Here is a 25418-nt window from a genome sequence, read left to right on the forward strand (position 1 = left end):
TTATTATTTCCTGTCTTCTGCTGGTTTCAGATTTTATTTGTTATTTTTCAGGCTCCTTAAAGCGTAAGGTTAGGTTGTGTATCTGAGATCTTTCCTTCTTTAGGCAGGCCTGGATTGCTATATACTGTCCTCTTATGACCGCCTTTGCTGCATCCTAGAGGTTTTGGGTTGTGGTGTTATCATTTTCATTGGCTTCCATATACTTTTTAATTCCCTCTTTAACTTCTTGCTTAGTCCATTCATTCTTTAGTATGATGTTCTTCAATCTCCAAGTATTTATTACCTTTCCAAATGTTTTCTTGTGGTTGATTTTGAGTTTCATAGTGTTGTGGTCTGAAAATATGCACGGTATGATCTCAATCTTTTTGTACTTACCTAGGGCTTATTTGTGTCCCAGTATATGTTTTATTCTGGAGAATGTTCCATGTGCACTGGAGAAGAATGTATATTCTGCTGCTTTAGGATGAAATGTTCTGAATATATCTGTTAAGTCCATCTGGTCCAGTGTGTCATTCAAAGCCATTGTTTCCTTGTTGATTTTTTGATTAGATGCTCTGTCCATCACTGTTAGTGCGGTGTTGAAGTCTCCTACTATTATGGTATTACTATCAATGAGTTTCTTTATGTTTGTGATTAATTGATTTATATATTTGGGTGTTCCCACATTTGGCGCATAAATGTTTACAATTGTTAGGTCTTCTTGGTGGATATATCCCTTGATTATGATATAATGCCCTTCTGAATCTCTTGATCCAGTCTTTATTTTGAAGTCTAGATTGTCTGATATAAGTATGGCTACTCCGGCTTTCTTTTGTTGACCATTAGCATGATAGATGGTTCTCCATGCCCTTATTTTTAATCTGAAGGTGTCTTTAGGTCTAAAGTGGGTCTCTTGTAAATAGCATATAGATGGATCTTGTTTTCTTATCCATTCTGTTACCCTATGTCTTCTGATTGGAGCATTGAGTCCATTGACCTTTAGAGGGAGTACTGAAAAATATGAATTTATTGCCATTATGATCCTTCCTAATCTTTGTTGAGATATATATATATATATATATATATATATATATATATTCTCCCATTTTTCTCCCAAGAGTCCCCCTTAAATTTTTTTGCCAGGCTGGTTTAGTGGTCACAAATTCCTTTAATTTTTGTTTTTCTGGGAAACTTTTTATATCTCCTTCTATTTTGAATGACAGCCTTGCTGGATAAAGAATTCTTGGCTGCATATTTTTCTGGTTCAGCACACTGAATATATCCCGTCACTCCTTTCTGGCCTGCCAAGTTTCTGTGGATAGGTCTGCTGCAAACCTGATCTGTCTCCCCTTGTAGGTAAGGGGCTTTATTTCCCCCGTGCTGCTTTCATGATTCTCTCCTTGTCTGAGTATTTTGTTAATTTGACTATGATATGCCTTGTTGATGGTTGTTGTTGTTGTTGTTTTTAATCTAATGGGGGTTCCCTGTGCTTCCTGGATTTTGATGTCTGTGCCTTTCCCCAGGTTAGGAAAGTTTTCCCTATGATTTGCTCACATAACCCTTCTAACCTTATTTCTCTCTCTTCCTCTTCAGGTATCCCTATTATTCTGATGTTGTTCCTTTTTAATGAGTCACTGATTTCTCTAATTCTTAAATAGTGCTCTTTTGCCTTAATCTCCCTCTTTTTTTCTGCTTCATTATTCTCTATAAGTTTGTCCTCTATATCACTGATTCTCTGTTTTGCCTCATCCATCCTTGCCGCCACTGCATCCATCCGTGATTGCAGCTCAGTTATAGCATTTTTAATTTCATTCTATTTTTTACTTCTTTTATCTCTGTTGAAAGGGATTCTAGTCTATTCTTGACTCCAGCTAGTATTCTTATTATCATGATTCTAAATTCTGGCTCAGACATCTTGCTTGTATCTGTGTTGGTTAAATCCCTGGCTGTCGTTTCTTCGTGCTCTTTCTTTTGGGGTGAATTCCCTTGTTTTGTCATTTTGAAGAGAGAAAAGGAATTTTTGAGGTAGAAAAATTAAAGTTAATAAATTAAAATTAAAAATTTAAAAAAGCACACACACACACACACACAAATCTAATAAATGATGCTAGATCCTGGGTGTGTTTTTGTCTGGGTGTTGAAAGTCGTTTGACAGATTAGAGAAAAAAAGGGAGAAAAAAAAGGAAATCATTTGAGAATTTGAAAAAAATGAATACACTGAAGTAGACTACAATGACATGATGTGGGTAAAATAGAATTTGAAAAATCTTACACAAAGGTAAAGAATATAGTAGGAAAAAAATTAAAGAAAAATATTTGTAATAAAAATGATTTTTTTCTCTTCCTGTAGTCAACAAAAAGAAACAAAAAAGAGAAAAAAGAGAAAAAAAAGAAATCATTTGCAAATTTGAAAAGTGAATACACTGTAGTAGACTAAAATAAAATGATGGAAGTAAAATAGAATTTGAAAAAAATTTACATAAAAGCAAAAAATATAGTAAAAAATTAAAGAACAATATTTTTAATAGAAATTTAAAATAAAAATAAAGTTTTTCACTTTCTGTATTCAAGAAAAAGAAAAGAAACAAAAAAGAGAAAAAAGAAAAAGAAAAAAGAAAACAAGGAAATCGTTTGAAAATTTGAAAAAGTGAATACACTGAAGTAAACTAAAATAGAATGATGGAAGTAAGATAGAATTTGAAAAAATTACACAAAAGTAAAAAGTAGAGTAAAAAAATTAAAGAAAAACATTTTTAATAAAAATTGAAAATAAAAATGAATTTTTTCTCTTTCTGCTAGATTCTGTGGTTCAGATTGTGCAGATTGTTGTGTTAATCCTCCAATAAGTTTTCTAGGTGTGTAGGATGGTTTATTGTTGGTCTGGCTGTATTTCATGGATGTGAGACACACAAAAAACTTCCATGCTGTTCTGCATCTTGACTTCTCCTCAACATTTTATTTTTAAGTAATCTCTACACCTAACATGGGGCTTGAATTTATAACCTTGAGATCAAGAGTCACATGCTCTACCCACTGAGCCAGCCAGGTGCCCCAAGAAGTTTTGTTTTTTTCCCTGAAGTAGATTTTTTCAACTTTGGACATCATAAGTTATTATTAAATTTGAATAAAAGAGGCCAAAATTAGTGGAATTTTACTTTTGTTACTGCAGCATCTGTCAATATTGTATTTCACATCATAATTCCTAACAGTTTATTTCCTCTGTTACTTCTACCACCTCCTATCTGATAACAGCTTTCCCCCAGCCAGAGTTTAGCACCTCAGAAATAAAACAGAAAGAAAATGCTGCTACATTTAAGGACAGAAAATGCTATCCTTACAACACATACATATATATACACATATATACATATATATATATATATACACACACACATATACATATATATATACACACACACACACATATATGTATATGTGTGTGTGTGTATATATATACACACATATATATGTGTGTGTGTGTATACACACACACACACATATATATATATATGTATATATATATATATACTATAATTGGTTATATTGTATAACAAATAATATTTTGCTTATTTTGTGTTTCTTTCTCAGTTCATGATATTCAGAACCAGTGGTTGCCTCTCACTTGATCCTTTGCTTAAACAGACTTTGCTATGTCTCAGATGCTGCCTCCTATTGATAAAACTCTTTTTGGACTGCATTAATGGCCAAGCTCCCAATTTTGTTCTCTGGGTGAAGTCTTGGAAGTTGTTTCTGTGAGTCTAGCAGAGAAAGCTACAGGAAGGGCATCATGTCAGTCATGCTACACCTGCTGCTTTTACAGCTGCTGGCAGGTGAAAGGGGGAGGGGCCCCCATGTCTCTGCCTATAATCCCCAGTTATTCATTCTTCCCTGGTTCTTACTCTCTGTACCACTGCTCAAAGAATCCTCCTACCCACAAGTTTGATGAATATCAGGCAGATAAGAAAACAACAATTGGGAAGAAGAAAAGACAAACAGAAAGTAGTTATGCAACATCCATAAAAACTTCGTATCATATAGAAACAGGTTTTCCTTACTTTGAGTAAGTCATGATATAAAAAGCACTATACTAAGAACCAGGAAAAAAGGGATTAGCTCCAGCTTTGCTACTAAATGTTTACATAACCTTGGGCAAGTTGCTTATGAGAGTGGAATTATTAATTAAGCAGTTAAGCAAGAGAAACTTTAAGGTAGGTGCTTTTCAGCTCCATGATTTGTACCTCTTGGCCCATGAGTCTTGGGTTTCATGGGATTAGATACAGCTTTTCCAAAAGGTGGTGAAAAATCTCACGTTGATCATAATATGCTAGGTTTAATTTCAATAAAATATATATTTATCAATGGTTTATTATTGTAAGACACTATGTTAGGTGCTTGCTGGAAATAAAAAGATGCATTTCTAATATTAAAGGTCAAATCAATGAGAAGGAAAGCAATTACATAAGTCACTGTAATAGCAGTTGAACAATAAACATACCAGAAACTCATGGTCATGTGAAACCAGAATCTGATATTTCAAAATGAGCTAAAGGCAATTGAGAAAATGATATAAATTATGAGAGAACAACATATATCAGAACTGGCGAACAAATCAGAAGCAATGTAATTTGTGAATAGAAAGAGATGTGAACAGAACTTGGAAAAATTAGAAATAAAGTAATTTCAGAAATCAAGGCTAAAGCAGAAGGGAGACATGAGTGAATAAACACAGTGGGTCACACCTTAAAGGAAAGAGAATATGGAAAATAAAAAAATGTGTTAAATTTAAAAAGCATGAATACTTTAGTTTATATAAAATTCAAGAGCAGTTTTGTATTACAGAAGAAAAGGCAAGGTTGTCTGGCTCAGGGTGGGAAGAGCTCTGCATGGACAGGGCATGGGGATATCCCCAGGTGATGCACACACACTGCATCTTAGGGGAGCAGAGGTTACACAGACATATGCATTTTCCAGAGCTGATCAAACTGTAACACAAAAGACCTGCATTGCACTGTGTGCATTTGAAGTGCTGAAAACATTTTGAAAGAAAGTAACAAATATAGAATAAGGAAAGCACGGTATGTATATAAAGGGAGACCTTAGAGTAGAAAATAATGAATAAAAGCAAATACTATAAAACTATGATTTAAGAAAATTTTCCTGTAATTAATGTTGAAAGGGTACACTAAGTACCTGGGAAAACTGACCCAGAATGACCAACTCCAATATAAATTATAGTAAATCTACTAAACTTTAAAGGAAAACAAATATAAAAACACCTTTGGTTATCTAGAAATTAAAAAAACAGAACAGCCTGAGCCACTAAAAAAGATAAGAAAACCAGATGAGAAAACCAGATTATCATTAGATTTGTCAACAAAAATGCTTAATAACAGAAGCCAGTGGAGTGAAGTACTGGATACTCAATGTACTAAAACGTGTATCAAGGATTTTATATCTAGCCAAACTGACCTCCAGGTTTAAAGGCTGTAGGTAAGCTAACAAAGAACCACAGAAATGTTCACACAAGATCTTCCTGTGGAATCTAAATGAATATAAGCTACAATCAAAATGACCAGCAGATGTTACATAAGGGCTAGTAGCTATTGATGGCTGTGAGCAGGACAAAAATAAGGACAATGGGACATTACATGCTTTCTGTTGGAAATGCATGCCATCACCCATGATAAAGGAAATTTCCAACTTTTAATGTTTGTGAGCCCTGCTCCTGGGCTCCCAGGGAAGCTATAATTTAACATTTACCAAGGGCAAAATGACTGGGCAAAACCTCAAAGCATGTGCTCTATTTCTGCCTCCAGAACACATTGTACATCTGCTTTGTTACAAAAAAAGTAAAATAAATAAATAACCAAAAGGAGTATTCCAAGCATAAATATAAAACACACACACACACACACACACACACACACACACACACACACATCCTCCCTAGTTCCCATAAGATTAGAGTTCTACAGCCTTACACATACTAAACACATAAGATAAAGTCTGTAATTTTCTGGAATGTCCTTTGCCATGATGATTTGTAACTCTTTATGTAAAAAAACATGTATAATCCTGTACCAACCATTCTTTCCCCAGATCACTCTCTTCTTTATGAAGATTGTATATCCCTGGCAGCTGTCCTCACTTGGACTCAAATAAAACTCTTTTCCTTTCTCTTTAAAATGTTGTAAAAGCTTTGTTCATTTTGGGTCAACACCCACAAAAGTCTTCTTGCCAAAACAAAGCAAAATGAAACAAAACATAGCCTTATTTTCATCAAATCTCTGTACCTAACTACCAATTATAGGAAATTCAGAGGTTAGGGGAACATGCCAAATGACATCATAGCTGTATGCAATCAGTAAAATCCAGAATGTGGACAATCTACAGGAAGAATGACCAGAAAATTTAAGAATTAAGAAACAGAGAGAGAGAGAGTGAGAGAGCACACACATGCAATGAATAAAGAAAGATTCTATGTACTAAAGAGACTCAGAAGATATAGCAACTAGTTGAATATATTAATCTTATTTGGATCTAATCAAACAAATGAACTGACATGTTTTTATATGTATATATGTATGTACATGTATATGTATACACAGAAACATTCATACACATATTTATATACAACATCTCTACATTTATGCATATATTCACAAACATATGTTGAGACTTTGAAGAAATGAGAACATTAGCTAGGTAGTTGATGACACTAAAGAGTTCTTGTAAACTTTTTTAGGTATTTTTAATTTTTGAAGGTATATGATGAGGATTAAAAAGAGCTACCTAAAAAAAAGGAGCTACCAACTTCTAGAGATTCATACTGAAATATTTACAGATTTAATAAAGGATGTGATGGCTGGGATTTGTTTAAAAACCATCTGTTTTGGGAGGAGGAGTGGGTGGAGTACAGAGAAAACAGGTTGGCCATGGGCTGATAATCAGTGAAATTGGTTGGTGTGTACATGGGGTCCGTTGTCTACTTCTCTCCACTTTCATCTGGGTTTGAAATTTTCTATAATAAAAAGTTTTGTTTTGTTTTGTTTTCTTTAAATCAACAGGTGAAGATATAAGAAAGATGTTCTAGGTAGAGGGAAGTGCATGAGACCAGGCAAAGTGGCAGGGACATGTACGGGTGGTGTTGGGGCAATTCTGGCAGAGTAAGGCCAGGAGATAAGTTAAAGGGGGCAGAGGCTTTATTACAAGGATCTTGAATGCTAATGTACAGAAAAACTTTACTTTGACAACCAATGGGCATTGTGGAAGAAAGGCCCTTGAGTGGAATATGACAATTTCAGAGGCAGCTGGGTCTGCGGACAGCATGGGGTGTGGGTGGAGGAGAAAACACTGCCAACACTGGGGGCCTGGCTCTGATGCACAGAGCACTCTGTGCACATTCAGCCACCCTCAGCGCAGTGGGGAGGGACCAAACCCTGCAGGAACCTTTAGGGTGGCACGAGCCATGAGAGCACTATGATTCCTGAGTTTTGTGTATTCCATCTCTGACAAACCGATCATAAAGAGGCCACATGAGTAGTGACATCAGTGGCCAGAGGATTCTCAACCAGCAGTTCCTGTGCTGCTGTCACAGCAGATGATGGAGGCCTTCCCGAGGAGCACAGGTACTTAGAGACCCTGCTAGAAAGCATGTGCTCCTCACAGTAAGTACTTCCTATTTACCTGTGGGGGTCTGTGTGGGGGTGTCTGGAAGGTAGGGGTGACAAACACAGGTGACCTGTGTCCCTCTCACTTACTCATCATAAGTACAACCATTCTTCCAGCTGTGGGTAGTTTTTCACTTTTCAGAAGACTGTGTTTAGGTAGGATTGTGGATGACAGATGGGGTTTCTAACACTGAGATGGCCTGAGACTGACTCCCAGAAGCAGGGGGAGAGCTCTGGGCTAGGGACACAGTGCTCAGAGCACAGCCCCCATGACCCAGGAACACTGAGATGGGGCCCCTAGGGCCCTGAGAGACAGGGCAGCTGGAAACCTCACTTGCTCAGGGGTCTCTGAGGATCACAAGCTGAGTACTAAGTGCATCTCATTCACTGGTTTGGAGGCAGAGTGGGGCTCAGCTGGGAGGAGATGAAGGCAACAACAGCTGGCCTCAACATCTATTGCTCCTCAGGTCCAAGAGACAGGATTTACCTAAAACCATTTCTGAATAATTCATGGAAAAAGAGCTGTGAACAGCTTCCCAGACAGAGAATCCACCCAGGAAGAGAAACAGCTAAAGCAGGTAATAATGAGGAAGGTGGGGGCACAAAAGTTGGGAGCAGGGCTCAGGATAAAGTTCTTGGTCCTCCCACTCTTTTGTGTGTGTGTGTGTGTGTGTGTGTGTGTGAGTTGGTGTTTGATTCTTGGTGCTTCTGTTGACAACAAACTAAATTTCAAAATCACTCTTCATACAGGTCATCCCTTCAGAAGCCATTCTCAACTTTTACTACAATCACCAGTTCTGTTATACCTGACACATCCCTCAGATTCAGGCCACCCAGAGAGCCCTCTTCAGCTGGTGGTCAGACCAAAGGTCTCCACGTCACTGCCCCTGGCCCCCAGACCTGGCAGGGTGTACCGCCATCCAGCTTGGGGGCAGCCGCTGGCCCCTGACACCTGCTGCCTCTGCCCATGCTGAATTGTTTCCACGTTGCCATTTCTAATTTTTCAAAAGACATGGTAAATAGAAATGTTTATGAAAAATCTTCCAAAATTATTCACATTGTTGCATTTTTGTAGAAAAACTATGAATGGTGCTCTCTGAGTGGACAGATACCGTTGCTCACAAAGTCCCTCCCCAGGGTCATTGGTGTGAGGGCCAGGATTACACTGGGGCTCATGATTATATCTCTCTGGAGAGGGTCATGTAGGCCCACTGTCCACACTGCAGACTTCAGGTTGGACTACAAGGCCTGATGCCCCATGTCTCATTTTCCTGAAGACAAATTTATGCTTTGAGCTGGTGTCTGCATGTGCTGAGCCCACTATGTCTATCTCATTATTCTGTCCCTCCTCTCTTGTCCCTGGCTTTCTGCTCACTCCAGAAGCAGTCTTTGCTACACATCACCTCCCCCACGGAGCAATGTCTAGGTCAGACGTCTGTGACAACACCTGCCATGCTCCCTTTGGGATTCACGTGGGACAGGGCTTTGCCTCAACTGGTTTGCAAGTTCCTCCAGGTCAGGAACCAGTTCTACCATCCTTGCAACTCAGAAGATGCATCCTGGATCATCCATCGAGTCCACGAGGGCTTGATGAATAGCTAATGATGTTTTGCTACTATAGGCTACAAATGAACCCTCAAATACATGTGACAAGAGCTGCACTGATGAAAACAAAACATTCTTTTTTTATCAATTAAGGGAAATTACCTGTTTAGCCATTAGCCTAGAGAGGTGGGTCATTTAAAAGCTCACCTATGTTAGATTCAGTTATTGAATGCTATGACTTTTTTTTTGATTCACAAATAATCTTTTTACTTAGGAAGAAGCTATTCCAGCCAGAAATTCTATATCATATAGGGAGACAGCATATTTCCATATATGTGGTGATGAGGGTTGGACTTTCATCAAGCAATTTCCCAGTACTTCCTTTGGCACAAATAGCAAGCATTTTGTTCTCATCTAGAAAGTTTGTGCACATGAGCCAGTGGTAAATCAGCAAACTACTATGATCCTGCTCCCAAACAGGCAATTATTCCCATCCCATCATTATTTTAATTAAAGAGAATGATGTCTACAGATAATAGAAGCACTTTTTCTGCATGAGTCTGGATCCTGAAGGCTTTCTAACATGGACCAGCAAATGTTCCCCACCCCAAGTGACAGTGATCTCTCAGTGCAACTGAATTCACCCTGGGGTTGGAGAATCAGGCTCCAGGGGGACAAAAGCCAGATCTCCAGAGCAGAGGTAGCCTCAGCCCCTAATGCAACATCACCTGAAAAGTTTCAAAATAATTTGAACTTCCTCCCCCAAAACCAGAAAGGAGGGAAAACGGCATGTATCCAGCACTAGCACATGGTAAGCACATACCAGGGACTTCCATGCATCCACCTGACAGGCATTTTGTGGGCACAGGAGAAAAACTGTCTTTGAATAAGCACTAAAGTATACCCAGTACTCTAGACAAGGAGAAGCCTTCCTTTTGTGAATACACAAGAAACTGGGTGCAATAACCTGGCCAGGGGATTGGGAAAGAGCCTCCTGTGGAGGTGTCATTAAAGATAAGACCTAAAGGGTGAGGAGGATTTCAGGGTCAAGATGGGAGGAAAGTGTTTCTAGCTGTCAAATGCTTTAGGGCTCTGAGGCAGGGAACAAGCAGGACAAAGGGCAGTGTAGCTGGATGGAGCAGAGGTCTGGGAGAGACAAGAGGGTGGGAATGGTGGCAGGAGTACTGGAGCCTGTCCTAACAACCTCAAGCATCCAGTGAGGAGCAGCAGGATGGAAAGGAGGAGCCTTCATATGTGTATCTGAGAAGGCTGGAGGCAGGAATCCTGACTGAGGTGCTGGTGGCTAGACTTCAAGAAGGCCCATGAATGGAGAGATGTGTGCAGTCCAGGAGGCAAGTAGGAGGCAGAGTCAATAGGCCTGGGTGCTCTCTTGAATATGTATAATGAGGCAGAGGAGTGGAGAATGTGCAGATGAAGCACCCCTCCTTCTGACCTAGGCCCCTGGTGGACGAGATGTCACCAAAGTAGGAAACAATGGGTAAGGGATGGATTTGGAAAAGTTGAGGGATGATGATGATGAGTTCACAGATACCAGGTGAGCTAAATCCATGGGTGCCCCTGCTCCTACCCCTGCCCTGAGTCCCACCATTCCAGGAACTGACCATGCTATCTTGGCTGTCACAGGCCAGGTCAGAGGGGTTAAGGCCCCTGGTGCAGCTTCCATTAATGAGAGATGGGAAGTTGATGGATGAATGCCCTGCCTCTTTGTCCCTTAGTGGGACAGTCTGAGGCAGGTGTTCTGCATACTCTATTAAGGCCCCAGAAGGCCTGCCCCCTCAACTGCCCAGAGATTATCTTACTGGGCAACATGACAATTGTTGGCACCTTCCCTAACCATCTCGTTTCCCTTCTCTGCTACTGGTGCTCTTGAATTCTTATCTTGGGACCTGCTTCTTGGAGAAGGAACCCAAGGCATCAGACTAATATCCCACAAGCCTGTGAGGTGCTAGCACCATTTCTATAGAGAAAAGGGAACCAAGTAAACCAGCTTATATGTCTACAAGCTCACAACACTATGATATTATTGAATGACTGAACTCGGTTCTCTTGTCAGAACTTAGAGAAGAGGTACCTATTTGCCTTAACATACACAAACAGAAGCCATCTAAAGAGATGGAAACCCTCCTAGGCCAGCCACAGCAAAGGGAACATGCTGGCTTAGATGAACATTTTATTGATAAATACTATTTTTTTAATTTTATTTTTTTAAGTTTATTCATTTTTTTTTTGAGAGAGAGAGAGAACACACAAGCAAGGCAGGGACAGAGAGAGAGGGAGAGAGAGAATCCAAGCAGGCTCCATGCTGTTAGTACAAGTCCAACATGAGGCTCAATTCTATGAAGAATGAAATCACGATCTCAGCAGAAATCAAGAGTTGGATGCTTAATCAACTGAGCCACCCAGACACCCCGGATTAACACATTTTAAAACAAAAATTAAAAACAAGCCTATGAGACTGTTAATTCTCTTTGCAAATTCATAAGCTGCCTTATTCCAGGGACAGGGTGTGTGGGGTCATATAAGCTTCATGCCCTTGGTCCCCAAGAGAGTGATTCCTCACTACTAATTGATAAATTGGCAATGTGGGTCCATAGAGCAGTCTCAGGTAGGATAATATAAGCCTGCCCTCTAAAAGATGGATTCTCTCACGATGAGTTGGGGATCAGGTTTTCTGGCCTCTAATGCACAGGTTAAGACTGATTCACCAACTCTTCACCAAGAAAAATAAAGCCCCCAGCGGCCTCAGCAATTCCGGGGTCATGTCTCTGGTGGTGTCTTTCAAATTCTACAAGATCCTAAATCCTAACAGTGAATGATCTAAATACATACAGAGAGGATACTCCAGTGAGGCAAAGGAATAGGTAGGATTTGAACCCAGGTATATCTGTGTCCAGGTGGAGTCATAGTGATGCATCACCTGAGAAGCTAGGAAGCATGTCAGACTGTGGGCCTGCATCATCAGCTCTCACATCTGAAGAGTATGCAATATTTCAGGAAGATCCTGGTTCTGTTGCTCTTTTTTGTTTTCATTAGTAGTTTCATTCATTTAAAAAATAACAGCATTATTCAGATATATTGCAGGCTGTAAAATTCACTACCTTTTAAAGTGCATAATTCTGTGGCTTGTAGTATATTCACAGAGTTGTGCAAGCCTCACTGTTATCTGATTCCAGAATATTTTCATCATTTCATATCCATTAGGCAGCCCCTCCCCTCCCCCATTCCTCCCTTCCCCAGCCCCTGGCAGCCACTAATCTACCTTCTGTCTCTATGGATTTGATTGTTCTGGACATTTTACATAAATGGAATCATGCAATATGTGGTATTTGTGTCTGCCTTCTTCTACTTAGCATAATGCTCTCAATGTTGCTGTATGTATCAGCACTTCACTCCTTTTATGCCTGAATAATAATCCATTTTAGGGATATACTGCATTTTATTTATTGCTTTCATTGGGGTATGGTTGTTACCACTGAGCTCCTATGTGCTACTGGGCTAACTCTTATTGCATCTCTCTTATTGAATGGTTGATAAAATAGTGCATTATTTTTCTGGCAAATATATAGTGAGAATGAAATTGTCTTAAGAACAAAACAAAACAAAACAAAAACCTTCAGTCTGCACCTCTGCAGGAAAAGGCATTTCATGTATGGCTGGGAACACATAGTGACAGGTGCCATAGATGTTTGGTAAGTAGAGATGGAGTCTCTCAAACACTAGCTGGACCAGAGAAGTCCCACTGACAGGCAGGCCATGTGACCTGCTAATGGAGAAAACACTGCAGGCTGAGCCTGCCTCCTCCCTGTGAAATGGAATACTCAGATACCCAAACACAGCAGATGCTTAGGTATATCAGAGTTTCAAGTCAGAATAAGGCAGCCCATGCTTCAGCCAAAGCCTCCCTCTTCCTCACTAAGAACAGGATCTGAGCAATTTTATGTTCTTTCTGCTTCTAGCCCCTACAACATACACCCTTTTAAAAGAATTCTAGCATGCTCCACCAGGAATTACGTACTATCAATACAGCAGAATTACACATGGACCTATCCGTGGAGAAATTGGGATTGTCTCTAATGTTTAATAGATGCTTTACTCTGAGGAAATAACTAGAAAAAATCAAATATAAATTTTGGGAACCAGTGTTGTAAGTATAGTGATTTCCAAACAAAGGCCTCAACACAGAAGTAGAGACAAACGGAAGTACTCTGTCTCGTATTTTTCTTTTTTCTGAGTCTGTGAACAATTCTATATGTTTAATGATTCTGTCTCCTGCACCACCCCACCCCCACACACACCCCTCCCACAGGAAGATTGAACCATCTGCACTGTGGGCTTAGGATATGTTTAGTGTGGAGTAGAAGGAGTTTTACAAAGTAGTATCTAATATCTGTACTTCTGTGGCTGATTAAGAACCTTTATATGCCAAGGATTTTGTGTAGTAACACTTACATTTAACACATAAAACAACCTTCAGAGCAGCATCTCCAAGTAAAAACGGAACAGAGCAAACTATGCAACTGATGTGGAAAATTAACTAATTAGCAGATTAGTTTAGCCAGAATGCTTGGGATGTGTGACAGGCATGGATTGCTCCTAACACTTTTAATCCCTTCTCATACAGCTCAATTAAGGAAACCATTAGGGCACCAGGTGCTGGGTCTTCCCTAAACCCCAGCACTGTTAGAAGCCTTTTGTGTAAACAGAAATACTTCCCTCCTGCTAAGCAAATGATGTATGTGTTTCCGCCAGTGCCCAAGTGTTGAGAGAAAAGAGCTGCTTGCAAATCCTCATTAAAACAATTAAAGTTTGCCTTTGGCAGAAACTCATAGAAAAGCCTGTGATTTGGCAGTGGAGACAGTTAATGAAGCATTCAGAACCAGATCAGTTATTGTTATTTAACATTTAAATGGAACATTACAATTGCAAAATGCTGCATCATCGAACTTATCACTTTTGGTGACCTGGGACTTCCTGAGCACAAAGCCAATCCAAACTTCTGGTGAGCAAGGCTTTGTTACCATACCTCTGGGAAAGGATCCACAGGAATTCTAAATCTTATTCATTAATGGTCAGTCAGAGAAGTGCAGAGGAAATGCTGTGGTACTGGAAATAAGAAAAACCTGTGTATTAGGGCCACTGCTGCCTATAAAAGTTCTGCCAACTTGCTTTAGTTTTGTGAAACTCCATCTCAGTTTTAAGAAAGATGTGGGAAGTGACTTCTTCACCAACAGAACCTACATACCCACTTCTACCAATTCCGCCACTTTAGGAACATCCTCATCCTACAATCACTACCAGTACCTTCACTGCCACCACTTTACCACCACCACCATCATCTTCATGACCACCCATCACCACCACCACCACCACCACCACCACCACAATCTGCATACCACTGCCATCACCACTACCTTCAGCACCATCATCAATACTACCATCATCTCCATCACCACCATCACCACCTCTACCTTCACCACCTTCTTCACTACTACCTTCACAACCTTTATCACTACCACTGTCATCACGGCCACCATTACCACCACCATCATCATCATTCTCAACACTATACTACCACCAGGAACTGGCAAACTAGCCCACAGGACAAATCCAGCTTGTTTGTATTGCCCAAAAGCTAAGAATGATTTTTGTAAATTTTCAAGTGGCTGAAAAGAAGTATTTTCCAACACACATGAAAACCATAAAATATTCAAATGTCAGTGTCCATAAATCAATTTTTATTGAATCACATCCAAATCCATTCATTCATATATGCCTATGGCTATTCTGCACTAAAAAGGCAGAGTTGAGTAGTTGTGCAGAGGCCATATGGCTTGTAAAGCCTGAAATATTTATTATCTGGCTTTTCACAGAAAAAGTTTACTAATTCCATAACCCCTCCAATATCACCGTCACCACCACCCACAATCAGTACCATCATGCCACCACCATTAACACCACCACTATCATCAGCACAAATAATGCCACCTCTACTATTACCATCAACAGCAGTGACACCCCCACCTCCAACTCACATACCACTCTATGGTTTGGAGATATACAGGCTGCCCATGTGATCAAAGAATTCAATGAGAAGACTGAATGTGGACACAGACTCAAGCAAGAATTCTTCCTCCCCATGAGTGAGTGACAGAGACAGAAAGCCTTGAAGGTATTCTTGTCTCTAAAATTCTTGTGGGTAACCCGATGCTTCTAGAGGGTGCTAGGATGACTTTATCTCTGAGAATTTCTAACCACAAGTCTGCACTCACACTCAGATTTCTCACTCTCAATGTGCCTTGAAAAATGCAATTGAACTCGTATTTTGGAGAGTTTGGAGCTGAAACCTCACACCCGGATTCTTGGCAGAGGCAAATGCAAATCCTTTCTGGAAGAATGTGTTAAAGACAGGCTTCAGAAGATGTCCATAGACAATGTTAAAAGAAACCTCAGTTTGAAATTAAACACATAAGGAAATAAGTCACAATTAGTAAGGGTGAGCAAAATTACCCAAATTAGGTCTCAATGACCGGAGCTATTGATATTATCAGATAAAGGTTATAAAATAAATGTGCTTAATATGTTTACAAATGAAGGAATTACAACTTTAGAAACAAAAAAATACATTTGTCAAATTAAAACCTTAATGGGCAGAGTGTCACTTTTAGCATTAAAGCTGACTAGAGGCTCTGAGGGCTTCTCTTACTACAAAATAAGACCCTGGATTAGAACATACTTTGAGATACTGTTCGTTGTGAAGGAAAACATCAAAATTACCACCATCCTATAAAACATTTCTAGAAGGGGCAGAATTACATTGATTTACAATGCCAACGGTAACTGATAGTAAATTATACAGGCTTGGTAGAGAAACAAGATGAAGAAGTTGAGACTGAACCCTCATTCTCAGCTACGATTCTTCATAAAAGTTCTCAAATTTAAGTATGCCTTAGAATCGCCTGGAGGGCTTGTTAAGTATAGATTTCTAGGCTCCACCAGCAGTTTCTTATTCATTGTGGAAGGGTATCAAAATTTTTTCAGAGCTAAGCAGTTCCTGGGTGATGCTGATGATGCTGATCCAAAGATCACACTCTGAGAGCTGCCATTCTGTAGGCTCTGACATAGTTTCAAGTAAGTGATGAGCCCTGGCTACCAGCAGATATAGATTCAAACCTCTGTGGTGAAAAGATCCCCATATTTAACCACATAATCGAATCACACGATGAGCTGACAATTAAAGATCAGCATGCACAAAAGACTGCATGCATGTCACTGTGAGTGAGAATCAGTAGGTAAAAAATAGCTTTGGGAAATCAAAGATTTTAGGTAATGAAATCATAAGAATATAGAACAATTATTTATAAAATATTTATGGAAATATAGAAGAGATAGAAATATAAAAATGATTTATAAAATATTTACAGAAACATAAATAGAAATATTGAAAAATGAGCAAGTAGCAAGAGAGTATAAGTAGAAAAATAAAAATGGATTGAACTTCAAAAACTGAAAAAAAATTCAATTGAAATAAAAATATACAAGAAGAACTAAAATTTATAGAGCAAAAAGACACAGATGGAGGAAAAAAAAGATAATCTAGAAGGTGGACTCAAGAAAAATATAGGGATACCTCAGAGATATTGTGGGTTTGTTCCAGACCACTGCAAGAAAGTGAATGTGCAATAAAGTGAGTCAAGTGAATATTTTGGTTTCCCAGTGCATACAAAAGTTATGTTTACACTATACTGTAGTCTATTAAGTGTGCAACAGCATTACGTTTAAGCAAACAACAATGTACATACCTTAATTAAACAATACTTTATTGATAAAAAAATCTAACCATAATCTGTGCTTTCAGTGAGTTTTAATCATTTTGCTAGCAGAGGGTTTGCCTCAAAGCTGATGGCTGCTGACTGAACAGGGTGGTGGGTGTTGAAAGCTACGACCACTGCAGCAATTTCTTAAAATAAGACAACCGTGAAGTTTGTCACATTGATTGACTCTTCTATGAATGATTTCTCTGTAGCAGATGATGCTATTTGATAGCATTTTACACACAGAACCTCTAACAACTGGAATTAATCCTCTCAAACCCTGCTGCTGCTTTATCAACTAAGTTTATGTAATATTCTAAATCCTCTGTTGTCATTTCAAAAGTCTTCACAGCTTCTACACCAGGAGTAGTATCCACCTCAAGGTATAACTTTCTTTGTTTATTCAAAAGAAGCAACTCCTTATCTGTGAAAGTTTACCATGAGATTGTAGCAATTCAGTCTCATCTTCAGGCTTCCACTTCTCTCACTGTTTCCACCACATCTGCAGTCACCTCCTCTGTTAAAAGTCCTGAATCCCTCAAAGTCATCCATGAGAGTTGAAATCAACTTCTTCTTACTCCCAATAATGTTGATATTTTGACCTCTTTCCATGAATCTCACAAATGTTCTTAGTGGCATCTATAGTGATCAAGTCTTTCCAGTAGGTTTGCTATTTACTTTGCCCAGATCCATCAGAGGAATCACCTTCTATGGCAGCTATAGCTTACTGAAATATTTCTTAAATAATAAAACTTAAAAGTTGAAATTACTTCTTGATCCATGGATGTTGGGTAAGCATGCACAAAAACATCAATTTTGTTGTATATCTCCATCAGAGGTCTTGGGTGGTCAGGTGCACTGCCAGTGAGCAATAGTATTTTGAGAGGAATCTTTTTTTCTGAGCAGTAGTTCTCAACAGTGTGTTTAAAATAAACCATGTTGTGAAAGATGTGCTGTTATCCAGGCTTTCTTGTTTCATTTAGATAGAACAAGCAGATATAGCATAAATCTTAAGGGCCCTAGAGGTTTGGAATGCTAAATGAGCATTGGTTTAAACTTACATCCCCAGCTGCATTAATAAAGTCAGCCTGACCTTTGAAGCTTTGAAGCTCAGGAATTGACTTCTCCTCTCTAGCTATGAAAATTCTAGATGGCATCTTCTTCCAATAAAATACTATTTTATCTATATTAAAATATATTGTTATTGGAGCCATCTTTATTAAATATCTTCATTACATCTTCTGAAGAACTTGCTGCAGCTTCTATAGCAATGCTTGCTGCTTCACCTTGCACTTTTACGTTATGGAGACAACTCTTTCTTTAGACCTTATGAACCAACCCCTCTGAACTACAAACTTTTCTTTTGCAGCTTCCTCACCTCTCTCAACTTTTACAGAATTTACTTTGCTTTGCTCTGAATTAGGCTTTGGCTCAAGGGAAGATATAATAAAGAAAAAGTTTGAAATATTGTAAGAATTACCAAAATGTGACAGAGACACAAAATGAGAAAATGGTGTTGGAAAAATGGTGCCAATAGACTTTCTTGACACAGAGTTGGCACAAGCCATCAATCTGTAAAAAAAATGCAGTACCTATGAAGAACAAGAAAATGAGGTATTCTTGTATTCAGAATGTATCATTAGCAGAAAAAAAAGATAGAAAAATTGAATTGGTAGTTAAAAGAATGGAGTTTGGAATAAGAAGATTTAACCTACTTCTCGGAGGAGTTCCAGAAAAAGAGAAGAATCTTGGGGAAAAGAGAAGTAATGTTTGAAGGAATGTCACCTATGATATTTTCAGAACTGATAGGTAAGAAAAATTTACTGATAAACACCACATCGACACGCTGTCATTAAATTGATGCAAACAGAATTGAAAGGCAATCCTAAATGTGGTGAAAGGTAAAGGGAAGATAATTTACACAGCAATAAAGATGAAAATGGTGACAGACATGGAGAATCATTGAAGCCAGAGGACAATGGACTAACATCTTCACTATATTGAGATAAATCACCTGTTGACTTTGAAGAGTGTACAACAAAACTATCTTTCACAAAGTGAAATAAGACACTTAAAGATCAATAAAAAAACTGAGACTTAAACCAAAGGAATTTTAATATCTTTTTAAAAATGTTTACTTATTTATTTTGGAGAGAGAGAGAAAGATAGAGAGCACAAGCAAGGGAGGAGCAGAGAGAGAGAGGGAAACACAAAATCTGAAGCAGACTCCAAGGCTCAGAGCTGTCAGCACAGAGCCTGACACAGGGCTTGAACCCATGAGCCATGAGATCATGACCTGAGCTGAAGTCGGATGCTTAACTGACTGAGTAACCTTTCCTAGTAGTAGTAGTAATACTTTCCTAGTTGGGACCAAAGAATAATTAAAACAAAATGAAAACTTATTTAGAAATGAATCATACTGAACAACTACACATCAAAACTATATACAATGAAGTATTACTCAGCCACCAAAAAAAAAAAAAAAAAAAAGAAAGAAAGAAAAAAAAGAAATCTTGCCATTTGAAATGATATGGATGGAGCTAGAATGTATTATGCTAAGCATAATAAGTCAATCAAAGAAAGACAAATATCCTATTATTTCATTCATATGTGGAATTTAAGAAGCAAAACAGATGAACATATGGGAAGAGGGGGGAAGAGAATAAAGGGAAACAAACCACATGAGACTCCAAATGATAGAGAACTGAGGGTTGATGGAGGGAGGTGGGTAGGGGATGGGCTAGATGGGTGATGGGTAGTAAGGATGGGAACTTGTGAGGAGCACTGGGTGTTGTGTAGAAGTGATGAGTCACTGAATTCTACTCCTGAAACCAACATTGCACTGTATGTTAACTAAAATATTTTTTTAAATAATAATTAAAAAAAGAAAACCAAACCAAACCACACAAAATACAGGTCAAAACCAAAGGATGCAGCTGAAGCAATACAAGAGAGAAACATAGAGGCTTAAACTCATTTATCAGCGAAATAAAGGCCAAAAAGTAAGGGGTTGACATCTAAATAAATACATTAGCTAAAGTAATAGTAAAAGGAAGTAATATATGTGACAGGTGGTAATAAAGATAAGAGCAGAAACTAGTGAAATAGAAAGCAAAGATACAACATGGAGAAACAACAAAGCCAGAAGTTTGCTCTCTAAAATCAAGGCTCTAATAAGACTAACCAGAGAGACAGAGAATACATCCATAATGGGGCCCTGCTTCTGATGCAAGAGGAAGCACTGAGCACACATTATTTTTCTTCTGTCTCTTGAAGAAGACCTCATTAAAATGTTTGCAAAAGAATAAAAAAAGATTTTAATAGAAGTGAAAGTAGTAACAAATACTTAACAAAATAAAGACTTAAAAAGCCACAGTAGAGGAGGAGTGGTTCAAATTGCTGAAGGAAAGTCAGTGGAAGCTGCAGCCAGGACTTGGTGGGGGAGGTAGATGGTGGCCAAGGGGACAGAGGCATACAGTCTGACATTGAACTTTCCACTACAACAACACATGTTGGAAAGACAATCAGCAAATGCCTTGAGAGCTGGAAGAAAAAAAACTTTTTTTCCTATTTTTTGGTTAACATTTTTAATTAAAAGACTTTTTTATTTGAGAATAGTTGACACACAATGTTACATTAATTTCTGCATGATCTCTCTTACATGTGAAATATAAACAAGTTGAACTCATAAAAGCAGAGAGTAGAATGATGGTTGTCAAGGATGGAAGGTGTGGGGGAAATGGGGAGATGTTGGTTAAAGGTTGCAAAGTTTCAGTTTAGAGCATGAGTAGGTTTTGGAGATCTAAATACAGGGTGGTGATGATAGCTAATGATACTGTATTGTACTTTTTGGAAATTTTCTAAGAAGATAAATCTTAAATTTCCCAGCATATGTGCGCATATGTGTGCACATGCACACACCATACAAAGGTAACCCAGTAGAGGTGGTGGGTAAGTCATTTAGCTGGACTGTGGTGATCCTTCCACAATGTATGAACATGCAGGCAGAAAACACTTTTTAATTTATGCACCCAACCAATCATTCAAGTGTGAGCAAAAGCAAAAAAAGGAAATAAAACAACAACAAATATTTTCAGCACTCATAAAATTTTTCTCACATATACTCTCCCTAATTAAGCAACTTACAAATTCACTCTAGGGAAAAACAAATGATAATGGACACCAAGGAAGTGGATAATCAGGGACAAAAGATACAGTGAATAATTCCGGAAATGAATTAAAAAAAATCCCCGTATGGCAGCTGTCCATCAACAATCTGTCCAATTTATAACAAACATCTGTGGGCTTCACAAAGGCCATATTTCTGAGGAGGAAAGATCAAACACAAAGCTGGAAGATACCGGCTATTCTGGGAGGAAGACGCAGGTTTCTTCCCTCAATATTAAAGGAAAGTCATTTAGAAACTCTGGGAAAAAACTCCACACAGCAGAAAAATTGTATAAGAATTCCACGGATCTAAACGCAAAAGCAAAACAAAATTTCCCATTATTTTAAGCAGCTATGAAATATAAAAGAATGCACTTGATCTAGATACTCAAAATATTTTCTTTCTTCTAGTATAGGTGGTCATGATACAGGAAACCAGAAGAGAAGAAATACTGTTTTATCACTACAACTTGGGTTTATAGTCCTAGCATTTCTAGAAGCATGATAATAACCGTTTAATAATTTAACATTTGGAATCTATACAATTAAAAAGCAGATTTTAAAGGTTACCAGTCCTGACAAAGTCACCATCAACTCCATAATCATAATTGTCATTTTGACCAGACACCTAAATGCCAGACACTGTGCTAAGATCTTTATGAGGCTTATCATGTTTAATTTTCTAAATAACCCTGTGAAGTAGGTATTGCTGTTACTTCACTTCACTGATGTGCAAACTGGGGCACCAAAAACCTAAGTAACCTGCTCAGTGCCTTCCCCCTGTAAGCAGCAGAGCCAGAATCACGTCCGGGAAGTCTGATTTTAGGGTCTGACTCATAGCCATTAAGCTAGACTCACTTCTAATGTAAAAGTGAGGACATAGCCAACCTCCATGGGAAGGTAAATGGGAACAAGGGAAGCAGCGTGAAAAAAACCTGCCACCCACAGCTTCATCCTGCCTCATAGGAAGACAGGATATGGAAGTTTAAGATATAATAGGAACCTATGGGAGAACTCAAAATTATACAACACCAGAAAGTTAGAGGAGGGGAGGAGATGGGGAACAGTGTTAGTGAACTAAATTATAACCCTGAGTGACCTAAATTCTACCTTTTCAAAGCAGGAAACCCATTGGACAGAATATAAACTCAACAGATCAAGAAATAACTGGATGAACATAGCAGTCAAGGCATGGCGTAACTGTCAAAAGAGAAAGGTGAAGAGGAGTTGCCTCTGGGAAGCAGGTTGGGGATATGGCACAATATGTTAGGAATCGAGGTGAGAGGTTTGGAATTTTCATTATTGATTTTTGCATACTACTTAATATTTTACCTGAGCTTCTTATCCTAGTCAAAATAACCACAAACAAAAATATTTTTTTTAATCATTTCATCATGGAGAAACTGGAAGCCTCATATATTTCTGGTAGAAATATAAAATGTCATGGCCCCTGTGGAAAACAGCTTGGTGGTTCCTTAAACATTAGACATAGAATTTCCAGAAGATCCAGTAATTCCATTCTGGGTATATACCCCAAAGAACTGAAAGCAAGGTCTCAAAGAGGTATTTGTAGACCCATGTTCATAGCAGCATTATTCACAATAGCCACAAGATGGAAGTGACCTAACTGCCTACCGACAGATTCAGGGATAAACAAAATGTGAGCTACCCATACAATGGAATATTATTATTCAGTTTCAAAAAGGAAGCAACTTATGCTACAACTTCTATGTAGCACAGCTTATGTAGAAACTTGCTACAATATTGATGAACCGTGAAAATATTATGCTAAGTGAAATAAGCCAGACACAAAACAAATACTATATGATTCCACTTACATGAGGTACCTAGAATAATCAAATTTATAAGACAGAAAACAGAATGGTGGTTGCCTGGGACCAAAGCAAGGGAGAAATGAGTACACAGTTTCAGTTTGAAATGATGAAAAAGTTCTAGAGATGGTTTGTGGGCAATGTGAATGCACTTAATGTCATTTCACTGTATACTTTAAAATAGCTAAAATGGTAAATTTTAAGTGATGTATATTTTACCATAATAAAAAAAATGACTTTCTTTAAAAACATAAGCAATAACTTTGGTGTCCAAGCCAATGAGATATGGTACCTTTGAACTGATTTGGGTTTAATATAAATTGGTTCTTTCACCATTTCCTGAAAAATACAAGAAACTTACATGTTAAGTCTGACCACAGTCTTTCAATCTAGCACTGCTGTTGTCCTTATTTTAAATGGTATATAATATATAAAATATTATTAAATAGATATCTATAATTGTATTTAATACATATAGTTAGGCCCCATAATAATTTATTATTATTGCTTTATACAGTCAATATTCATTTAGATTTACTCACTTACATAAAGATTTGTTCAGGGGAAAACCTTGTCATATTTCATCAAGTCTCAGTAGGCTTTGATTGTAAGATGCATCCCTATTTCAGAATTTAAGAAATGTTAAAATGTGAAAGGAATGTGCATGCTACAATTGGAGAATTTCACAAGAATAATATGCTTCAGGGGTGCCTGGGTGGCTCAGTTGGTTAAGTGTCTGACTTTGGCTCAGGTCATGGTCTCACAGTTTGTGGGTTTGAGCCCCCAGAGGCTCTGTGCTGACAGCTCAGAGCCTGGAGCCTGCTTCAGATTCTGTCTTCCTCTTTCTCTGACCCTCCTCTGCTTGCACTCTCTCTCTCTCAAAATAAATAAATATATTTAATTTAAAAAAAGAGTAATATGCTTTATACTTTTCCAAGTTCACATAAATGAACCCAAAAGTGAAAACATGGCCAGGTCAAGGTCATCATCCACATCATAAATCATCTACTAAAAGATACTTAGGATACAACATGAGATCTCAAATATCCACAAAAACAAAACAGTGAAGTGATTTGCTATCCCCCATGCATTGGTTTTTCTAAACCTCAGATTTGCTAAAATAAACTGAAGGTATAAAAACTAAAAAATGATATCCCCCCAGAGTTTTCCAATAACCAAGTGCATCTTCAATATAGAAACACGGTTTCTTTATTACAAAGAAATGAATGCACAATCTCATGGGTGGCATACATGGCCTACCTTCAAATTAATTAGCAAAATAAACTCTCAGGCTGCTTCCTGAACTTTCATGTGACAGAGGGCGAGCTCAGCCTGAGAAACACATAAGAAAAATCAGCAGCTGAAATTAATTCATCAGAGCTCTGACATAGAAAATGAGTCACATTTCAACCCAGCAGTCCTATGCTAATATCTCAAGTTTATTCCCGTGGCCGTTTACTCTTCAGTTATTCTCTGCCCATCAGTAATGGCTTTCACAAACCTAGTGAAGGTCAAGGGGTACAAATTGGAATGAGGCGCATGCTCCAAGGACAGGCTGGGCCAGCCTTGGTTCATACTGGGGTGTTTAGACTGATAAAGGGTGAATAAAGGCTTTAGAAGAATAGGGTGGGGATGGCTCCTTGATTTCATTACATTGTCAACAGATGGGAGCTGGCTTTTTCTTAGGTGTATTCCTTAATGAGCTTTAAAGGGTGAAAACACAGTGTTAAGAGATATACTCAAGCGGTGAAATGTGGTGAGTCACATATATGACAGCTTTATGGCCCTTATGAATCAACCCGGCAGGAAACCAGAGACTGGGACACTGGAAGGTCCAAGCACCTAGTTACCCCTTCTGCAGGAGCTTCAGAAGAACTGAGGTTTCTTTTGGAACAAGGGATTTCTCTTTGACAAAAACAGTTCATTTAAAGGTTAGTTAAGCCCTAAGAAGTGAGAAAACTGAAAATCAACCCTGCTGATTGCTGCTGATATAATGTTTCTAACAGGACAGGACAAACCCCACAAATCATGTTCTTGCACAAGAAACCTACTGCAGCTATAAAAGTGCTTTCAAACTTTGCTTCTGAGCAAGTGCCCTTCTTACCAGTGGTGGCTCCAACTCTGCTTAGTTCCTCTGCCTCTTGAACACAGGTTACTGAAACATCCAATTACTGAACTGTATTTATGCTTCTCCACTGTATCACACCCATGGCTGCTCCTGCCCCACATGCTCCTGAGAATAATTTAGCACAGCTCTAATCCTTTAAGGACCTTTTCCTCCCTACTGAGGATGCTCCCAAGATCCCACGTTGCCCATTTGGCTTGCTGTGGGGGCTAAATACAACAAATTTCATTTGACTACAGGTGCTCATGTTGGTCTTTAGCAGGTGGGC

General features: G+C 38.5%; 1 protein-coding gene across 11 annotated transcripts in view; it reads right to left on the minus strand.

Moving 5' to 3' along the window:
• Positions 1-25418, minus strand: part of SYNDIG1 (synapse differentiation inducing 1) — a 181567-nt gene that overhangs the window by 108507 nt on the left and 47642 nt on the right. Inside the window, exon 2 of one of the 11 annotated variants that reach the window (XM_058684698.1) lies at positions 14239-14318. The exons of the other annotated variants lie outside the window; for them this stretch is intronic. The gene's annotated coding sequence lies outside the window, so the exon portion shown is untranslated. The remainder of the gene's footprint in view (positions 1-14238; positions 14319-25418) is intronic. 11 annotated transcript variants of the gene reach the window in all.

Source organism: Neofelis nebulosa, chromosome 9 (assembly GCF_028018385.1).
Source record: "Neofelis nebulosa isolate mNeoNeb1 chromosome 9, mNeoNeb1.pri, whole genome shotgun sequence".
NCBI lineage: Eukaryota > Metazoa > Chordata > Mammalia > Carnivora > Felidae > Neofelis > Neofelis nebulosa.